The sequence below is a fragment of the Leptodactylus fuscus genome, chromosome 4, assembly GCF_031893055.1.
Source record: "Leptodactylus fuscus isolate aLepFus1 chromosome 4, aLepFus1.hap2, whole genome shotgun sequence".
Classification (NCBI taxonomy): Eukaryota; Metazoa; Chordata; class Amphibia; order Anura; family Leptodactylidae; genus Leptodactylus; species Leptodactylus fuscus.
The window spans coordinates 113,558,379-113,568,790 of NC_134268.1; positions in this window are offsets into that span (position 1 = coordinate 113,558,379).

Consider the following 10,412-nt stretch of genomic DNA (forward strand, 5'->3'; position numbering starts at 1 on the left):
AACATGCACACAGTTATATTGGCTAAAGGACCGTCAGGTTGGCCGATCTTCAACAGCATTTTACCTTTTATATTCATAGTTGGTTTTAACTGATTAAAATAAAGGTGAAGTTTTATTTTTTTCTTTTTGTTTATACCCTATCTTTGGGATCTAACTAATTTGTTTCTAGCATATATAACACCATATGGTGATACATGTTGTATATTTTATTGTAACTTAATTGTGGTAATAATTGTGTAGCCATCAAATATTCTGTGCTGTATATATGCTGAGCTGGTTAAAAAATGAAAATCAGCTATCACATTATTACCTTATACCATATTTCCACGTCTTACATTGTAGAAACATTTTGCCTTTTGTTACTTCTTGCTACTATATGTATTCTGGATTTTAACATTAAGTGGCTCCTATGGTATCTCCCTGTCCTCTTGGCTTTGTGGAATGAACCTCTCAAGTTTTGTTTCAGGTGGCTCGGGTCCCAGATTTCTTTTCTGTCTAGCAAGTTTGGTATGAATTACAAATTGGCTTTAAAATAGTGTTTAACACTGTCAGGGCTCCAAGGAATTTGTCTATCCCATTGCTAGTTCTCTAAGGCAAACACAGCTGAACTTACGTAAAAATGAGAGTGACATGTATACTATGTCTCTAAAAAATGGATGGTAAGCAGTGAATATAAACTCAGAGTTTAAACATACACTCCAATGCCACTCATTCTCTTTTATGCATTTTAACATATAAAACATTTCAAAAATTATCCTTTTTCTGGGGAAAGTTGCTTGCAGTGGTTTTTTATATACACATGGCAGAAATATTGCAAATGGTTTTAGAAAAAATTGGCCAGTCTTGGCTTGTTGTTATTTGGGAGACAAATTTGTGGCTGTATTCTCCTAGTTGGGAATTGATAGAGAATTGCCTTTTCAAAAAAACAAAAACAAAAAAAAGCCACAAAAACCTATCCCTTATTGGGAACAAATGTGAATTCAAAATGGTTTTATTTTTTTATGCCAACACTGTGGAAAGAAAAGTGTGGTATACTGGAATGTGATAGACCAAGTCGCAGGAGTTATTTGGTGACACAGGTGGAATCTGTGGCTACATGAGACAGGTGGAATCTGTGGCCATATGAGTGGCAGTGCGGCATGGAGTAATGTGGTGGATCAAGCCTCAAGAGATTATGTTTGACTATTTAGGAATAGTAGCAGCAGCATCAATACACTACATGGAGACTGTGACAGCTCTATCTGGAGACATTAGGTAGAGGTGTGTGAAAATCCTCATGGATCCACGCCTGATTCATTTAACAAAAGAAATTTTACACAATAGAAGTGGACAGTTTTGTCCTTCTAGGAGTTACAATTCCACCGATAGCACTACGCACAATCATGGTCATTACACTTGAGGCTGGACATGGTAAAACGCCCATGGCTAACTGGGCCAAGGCAAAGGAGTTGCGAAGCATTAGCTAAATGAGGTAGACTAGGAAGTGGCAGAAACAACCTGGGTACACATGAGGTTGGCACTTGCAGTGGTTTCTCTAAATGCTGCAGCAAGTTGGGGATACAGCCTATACAGATAATATTCCAATTTTTCTTTCCTTTGGGGAGACAGGGAACAATTCCCTCAATTCCCTAACAATCTGTATCAAACTAGAGATCAGTTAAGTGTAAACAAAGCTGTATGTTTCATAGCTTTTAGTGGGGAGGTGCCAACAAACCTCCCTCCACAGTGATGAATATATGGGCCCCACCACTCTTCCTCATAGCCCCATTTGTTTGACTTGACCCAACATGAAACACTATTCCCCACAGTTCACATATTGATAGTTCATCCTAAGGATTGGTAATTAATATGTGTTCCTGGAAACTCTTACAGTCTGCACCTGAATTTATAGGGATCTTTAATTTGTTTTATATCATTTTGTGTATTAGTAGTATCAGAATTAATTAATAAAGGCATCACCGTATCAACACTAGCTATTTTTGGCTTCTTCTTTCTCTTTTATAACTTTATGTGTTAATTAATTTGCATATGACTTTACTCTGTGCAAGTATTTTGTAACCATTTGTGTAAAATTAACTTAGACGTTAAGCTCTTCAGTGTAAGACTATTAATATAAATTACTTCTGACGCTTCTATTGTTTTACCAATTTACAAGTCACTAGTCTGACAGCAAATAGATCATTATGTACAATTTTGCACAACAAAGTAAAATACAAGAAGGTATAGATATGACTTTTACTTCTGTCCCAAAAGTAAACAATTTTTTTTTTTTTTTTTACATTAGAGTAAATGGAGATGAAGTGTGCTCTATTTGCACCAGTCAATCTATCGTTGCTTAGACAGGACCTTTCACCACCTTGAAGTCCTGCTCTTCACACCAATTAATAGCTGTTGTTCCAGTGATTTTATTTATTTATTTTTTTTATTTATAACCTGGAAAACCCCTTTAATTAGACAGGGGGCATTCATATTAAGCATCACTATATAAGGGGCACAGGGATATTATTCATTTAAAGATGCATTTTTAAGACGTATTTATTCTGAGGGTATATCATATATTTTGGTATAGCAGCAGAATCAGTCTTTGTGTAGGTTAAGAAAATGTGTGTCTAGTGTCTGGAAAAGTAAGGAGCCAAAGATGTCTTTACAGACAAAAGTCACATCAGGAAGAAGTGGTCATGGCAGTTCAGATGAAAGAGATGAGAAATGTGAAAGATTAAAGACAGATACGTCCCCTATAAGTCACTAAGTGTGACTGCACTATATTCATCTAAAGGGTTTGTAGAGAACTGCATAGAACCAGTGTATAACGTTATACAGTCACAGCATGCTGATAATATTGGAATACCACAGTTGGGGTCCACTTGGACTTGTTTTTTCCCTTTGTGGTGAACCCCTAGCTATGCTTCTGCTTGGCTGTAATACAATAATTGTATTAATGTGCCCCATAATATAACCCCTTTACACCAGAAAACTGGTATTGCTAGAGTGATAAATTCCCTCCATTGTTCTGAGTTGGTTTCATAAATTGGGACCCTAACAAAGCTTTATTTAACCCTGCTGTTCTGTTCGGGTCAATATGACCCGAAATGATTTTTGAGACCCTGCAGATTTTTTTTTAATGAGGATTTGAAACTAGTGGTTCCTTGACTTTTCCTCATTTGTGGAGCGCTACATTTTTTTTTTGTTTTTGTTTTTGATTTTTGTTTACTTTTTGCTACACGCTGATTGTTACACTTGTACTGTTCGGGTCAATATGACCCGATAGCATTTTATACTGTTCTACAGGTCTCTGATTATTTCTGACTGCAAAAGTTATGTTTTTTTATGTGTACTTCATCTCCAAATGGTGGTGGTTTCACTGGTTGTCTATCATTCAAAGGGTAAAAGTTTGTGGAATTGCGAAACTGGTCGCCACATATTTAGAGCTACAATGTGTCTTGAAAGGTTTCATGACATTTCGAGAGTACTGCGGTTTGATTCTAAAACAGATAGAATGGAAAGAAGAGCTAAAGATAAACTAGCCCCTTTTAGAAATGTTTGGAATCAATGGGTAGAGATTCTACCAAAATTGTATAACAGTGGTGAAAATGTAACTGTTGGTGAGCAACTGGTGGCATTCCGAGGTAGGTGCCCATTCAGACAATATATACCAAGTAAGACAGCAAAATATGGCATCAAGATCTGGACACTGCGACAGCAAAAGTTCATATGCTCTAAATGTTCAAGTGTATACAGGAAAAGCCCCTGATGAAAGACCTGAGAAAAATCAGGGTATGCGTGTTGTTCTAGATTTGACTCATGGACTAAAAGGACAAAATGTCACATGTGACAACTTTTTTACATCCTATCAACTAGGCCAGATGTTGAAGAAAAAACAACTTACCATGCTGGGTACTATGAGAAAAAACAAACCTGAACTACCGCAAAGTATCCTTAGCAAGAGAGAGGTGTACAGTTCTACTTTTTATTTTTCTGGAAATACAACTGTTGTTTCTTATGTTCCAAAAAAACCCAAACAGGTAATTCTCATGAGCACAATGCACCATGACAATGCCGTAAGTGATAGAGAAGACAGAAAGCCTGACATTATTTTGGATTATAATGCCACAAAGGGAGCAGTTGATACTTTAGACCAAGTAATATCAACATATACATGCAAACGCAAAACCAATCGGTGGCCAATGATTTTATTTTATAACATACTGGACGTTTCTGCATACAATGCATTTGTCTTATGGAGAGAAATCGACCCCGATTGGAACCGGAATAAGCTACATAAAAGAAGATTATTTCTTGAGGAATTGGGAAAATCCCTGGTGAGGCCATATATTGAGAGCAGAAAAGTGACCCCCAGAAGTGAGGGAGCAGCAGCCATTGTAAAAAGTGTCCAGCATGCTCAAGAAAGAGACTCCACATCCATGGCCTCCACCAGCACAGCTACCAGCAACAAAAGGAAGAGATGGAGCTTCTGTCCATCTTCCTGTGACAATAAGACTAATCTGACATGCGCTGGATGTTCAAAATATCTGTGTAAAGGACATGGGTCTTATTATTGTGCTCAGTGTAAAAACGCATGAACATGTTCAGTTTTTTATTTTTTCTTTCTAAAATGGTTGAAGTTTTTATGATTTTTCATTTGTTGATTTATAAAATTTGTTTTCAAAAAGTTAAATTTCATGTTTTAGTAATAGTAATGTAAAGCTTCTTTATTATTTGTGTGCAGAATGTCAACAATCGAAGATAATTGCAAAAAGCCTGTGTAACCTTTTTATGAAAAAAAAAAAAAATTAAGTTTGAATTTAAATTTTTCTTTTGTTTATGATCAAACATGTTCACATACAGTATATCAATGAAAAAAGTATTCAAATAAAACAATTAGAGTAGCTAAAAATCAAGAATTAATAGGTCGGGTCATATTGACCCAGGAACAGTACAAGTGTATAGCAAATGCGAACAGAACAGCAGGGTTAAATCTGTACATCTGTGCATGTTTTCAATGGGTTCATGTTATCAATCTGCAGATAGTTCAATTTTAAAGACCTAGAAGAAGCACGTCAATTAATTATCTAAATTGCTGGCATTTTTTATCCTTGTTCTAGATCATCATTATTAGTAGAGATGAGTGAGTAGTATTCAATAGAGTATGTATTCGATCGAATACTACGGTATTCGAAATACTCGTACTCGGTCGAATACCACGCGGTAAACGCAGTAAAAATTTGATTCCCCTCCCACCTTCCCTGATGTTTTTTTTACACCAATAACAGTCATTGACTGGCTAAATCAGTAGTAGCAGCAGCAGTAATAATAATAATAATAATAATAATAATAATAATAATACTGGGACTTGGGCATGTTAGATGCACCCAGGCATGCTTCCCCTGCTGTTCCATTTGCATTTCAGAGGTGTTGGCATCATTTCCTGAGGTGTCATTGTGGACTTGGTGACTCTAATTGTTCGAATTTTGTTTTCCCTTAAACGAGCATTTTTCTCCCCCATAGACTATACTGGGATTCAATATTTGAACAAATAGTCAAATATTGAGGTCTACTCGCTCATCTCTAGTTATTAGTAAAAGTTACTTATGGTTCATTGCTTGGAAAAGACCCCGTGTCATGTATAAAACATACGTCTGGTTTGATTCTGTGACTTAAAAGCATGGACCAATAAACATCTACTCATAGAAAGCAGTATAGGCTATATTAACTGTTAAAGAGATTTTATAACAATTTTTTAAAGGTCTTTTAGTTCTATTAATGGGTTAATAGGTGCACTCGAATACCTTCAGCAGTGTTTAAAGTGATTTCTGGACTTTCCTGCAGGCTCTTGGCATCTTTTGTATTTGTTTATATTTGTATTTGCTAGTCAGGAGAGCTGGCAGCTTGCTGTTACAAGGGCGCTTACTTTTTCTCATAGGAATGAATTGACCAGTGTTGATTGACCAGTGTACAGCATTCCGCCAATCAACACTGGTTCTGCCAGAGGCTCGTCTGTGAGGAGGCGGAGTCTAAAATCGGGCCACAATGGAGATTGCTGTTGTCTGATCTTAGACTCCGCCTCTTCACAGACGAGCCTCCGGCAGAACCAGCGTTAATTGGCCGAATGCTATACACTGGCCAATCAACGCTGGTCAATTCATTCCTATGAGAAAAAGTAAGCTCCCTCGTAACAGCAAGCTGCCTGCTCCTAGCAAGGACGAGCCTGCTGCAGAACCAACGTTGATTTGCCGAATGCTATACACTATATAGCATTCGGTCAATCAATGCTGGCTCTGAATTGAATATTTACTGTGAATAGCTAGTAGAATTCGATCGAGTACGAATATTTCGAATATCGTAGTATTCGTTTGAATACCTACTCGATCGAATACTACTCGCTCATCTCTAATGCTCAGATTTATTCCTAAGAATATTTTATGTTTATAGTTTATATATTTATTATAGTTTTAGTATTTTGCATTAACATAATAACTAGTACTGACATTTTAATGGTTGCATGTCTTTCAAAGAAAAACATACAAAAGCAGAGAGGTTAGCTAATGTGAAAGACTCATATATTTTTATTAAAAACGGTAATGGTTTCTGTTATCTTTGCTAAAGTCTTTACACAATATACAGTTCCTAGATAAAAATATCAGAGAACATAATTTACTTTGAAGTTTTGCTAGCAAAGAAACAAATCTTGGTGAAAGGCCGTGAATCATATCTTAAAAAAATATAGTCAAATCTGTTTGAAAAGATTATTACATAACCTTAATCCATGTTTTTAAATGATTATTTATTATGAATCCACATTATGATAATTCTAAATCAATTAAAATGATATTACTGTAGCTCAATGGTAAAATCTACATATACATAAAAGGCAGAGGATTTTTTATTCTCTATTCATATTATTGCAACATTATCATTATATTAACAAACTACTAGAACCGAAATAAAACTAAAACTATTCAAATAACCTAAACGTCATAATTTATTTTTTCTTAAAGTGTATCTTACCCTGCCAGGCATAATGAAACTAGAGGGGAGCCACCCAGCAGATACTTCTGCCATTGCCCAACTCTTTTCTATGAAATTGAACTGATTTATCATGACTCAGGGCTTATGCATAAGACCATAATAATTTTGACAGATTTTGTTTAAAAATTATGTTACATTTCCGTTTTTAATGAACATTTTGCATATGTTTTGATTTCATACCGTTTTTCCATTTTTGATGATCCATTGTGTATAAGGTTTTAGTCAATGAAAAAAAGGATATATTTAATTGATCTTTCATTTTTGACCCAACCCATTTATCTGTCTTTAAGGCTTGGGCCCCACATCACAGCAAGGTGGATGGGATTATTAATAGAGATGAACGAACAGTAAAATGTTCGAGATTCGATATTCGTTTCGAGTAGCCTCTCAATATTCGACTACTCGAATCGAATATCGAACCCTATTATAGTCTATGGGGGAAAATGCTCGTTTCAGGGGTAGGCAACGTTCGATCAAATTACACTTACCAAGTCCACGAGTGAGGGTTGGGCTGGATCCTCCGAGAAGTCTTCTCCGTGCAGCTTCCCCGCGGCATCTCCCGGCTCTAAATTCACTCTGCCAGGCATCGGGCCTGGGCAGGGTGAATTCAGAGCTGGAAGACGCCACGGGGAAGCTACACAGAGAAGACTTCTAAAGGTAGGAGAAGAACCAGCGTTGATTGGCTGACTGTATAGCATTCGGCCAATCAATGCTGGTTCTGCATCAAACTTTTCCATTCGAATAGCGAGTGGTACTCGATCGAGTACGAGTATTTCGAATACCGTAGTATTCAATCGAATACCTACTCGATCGAGTACTACTCGCTCATCTCTAATTATTAATACTTTTAAAACTTTGAGTTTTTAAGATGGTACATGTTTCCTAAAGATTCCATAGGTCTTCTTTACCAGCCAAGTGAATGAGATTCCAGAGAATCCCATCCACACCTTATGAAACAATATGTGCTGCAGACACTCTGCAATTTCCAAAAACATTGCGGTTTTGAAAATCACAGCATGTCAATTATACCTATAGTTTTCCTAAATGTGTAGTTATAATGGAAAGTCAGCAGAAGTAACCTCTGCAGACTTTCTGTGAAAAGTGCTGCAGGAAAAAAATGTGAAAAAATCTTTTTTTTTTTTTTTTTTTTCCCAACAGTGCTTTTCACAGAAAGCTTGCAGAGCGGCAAAACCAAGAGTAGGTACTGAACATCATAAATGATCATGTGATGGCTGCATTACTTTCAATGTCTTTGGAGGCTATAGCTGTGGTGTTTTGAAAATACAGATTGATGCTTGTCCAACTATCCCCAAGAGTATCACAAGCAAAAAAGGTTGTCCAGCACAGTGTTGGTTTCCAAGTAATAAGTTAAAACTTAGCTTTTATTTAGAGCATTTCACAGCTTATAAAAAGTTCATCATCTAAACAAAAGAGTACATGCCATAGAGCCCTCCCAATGCTAGTTTATGGAGTTCATCAACCATGAGCTACAATTATACTCTGAGGTTCTCTTCAGAGGCCGTGGGAGGGTAATCAAACATAAAAACATTGTTACTTACCTGTCCTGGGCTCTGGAGCTTCTCCCTGTGCTACTTTGTCCTACAGAGATGATGTCAAGCAGTTACATGGGTGACCCATTCCAAGAGCCATAATTTTTTAATTTTTCAATTAGCAGAGTTACATAATGGCTTGTTGTTTGTTAAACAAATTGTACTTTGCAATGCCCCATTCAATATTATATGCAATGTACTAGGAATATGGAAAAAATTTCTAAATGAGGTAGAAATGGGAAAAAAAAGTCAATTGCACCAATTTCTTTTTCACTTTTTATGACATTCACTATGCGGAAAAAATGACATGTTACCTGTATTCTGTGGGTCAGTACAATCACAGTGATAACAAATTGGTAAAATATTTGTAATACCATGATACTATTTTGGGGACGTTATGATGATTTGATCTCTTTTTATTACATTTTTTATAGGAGGTTTAGTGTTGAAATAAACAGCCATTTGTCCATTTAGATTTTTTCCCCGCTACGTCATTCAACATGTGGGATAAATAGTTTTATATTTTAATAGTTCGGAGATTTTTGAGTGCAGGGATGCCGAAAGTGTTTATGTTTATTATTGGTTATTTATCTTTATATGAGATCTAGGGAAAGGGGGGTGATTTGAACTTGTGTGTGTTTTTTATACTTTTAAAACCTTTTTTATTTTTTAGCTTACTTTTATTTTATTTTCAATGCTTTTTATAAAAAAAATTCAGACCCCCTAAGGCCCTCATTGATCCCTGTCATTCATACTATACAAAATTAATATATTGCAGTGTATAGGAAAATCCATTTACTTCCATTATACTTTGCCTACGGCTGCCTACAACAATCTGGAGGGTGATCGTTCAAAGAAGGCAGTGCCCATGCTTTCATTCAACCTCAGCATCTAAAGTGTTATACTATATGGAGAGGCCACTTTGGGGCATTACACTATATGTGAGCTGAAATAGCACTGTGGGGGTTCTTATTTTATTTGTGGAGGCCATTATATTACGTATAGGAGACACTGTGGGGGTCATTAGATGTTATCTTAGGTGTGCACCTATGTACCATTCAAACCACACCCACGCCAAGACTCTTTTGAAAAAAGGCACATTAAGTGCAAAACATAAAAAAAAGTGCCAAATAGTTAATTAGGTGCAACTAATAAAAAAAAAAAAAAAAAAACTACTTCTAGAAACATACCAGAATTCTGGCACAAAAGCAATGATAAATTGAACAGATGTAATAGTTGTAGCACACTTAATGACACTAGTGTGGGGGTGGTGGGGTTTATATTCTTTATTTAACATGATCTGCAATAATAAGGGACATGCATCAGACATGGAGATTAGGACCTCCCTTCTTCTTGTTATCTAAGGTGCACCTGCATAAGTGTCCTACCAGAAACACTCCCCTGAGATAGTCCCTCTCTAGTGTCATATTACAGGAGCTGTATACTGCTATTCTGACACTTGTTAACATTAAACTTTTATGGGGTGGATCATTCTCTGTACATATCTCGCATTGTACTAGTAATAATGCTCCCTATGTCCCATACTAACTAAGAGGGGACATAAGGCTGGAAGTGGTAAACCGCCGTCACCTTTGGCACATGTAATTGTTGTTGCAACCGATCAACTACATCCAAAGGTGAGGGCCAAACTGGTCCAGTGTGTTTTTGTACATCAAAAAATTTTCTTGCCAATATTATTCCAAACGGATCTACACTACAATGCGCTCGGTTTCTCCCTTTTTTCTGTTTCATATGACCCATACTAAGACTAAGTAAAAATGTAAAAAGATTTTTAAAAATAAAATACTGTGAAATATTAAACAGTGTAAATATTCT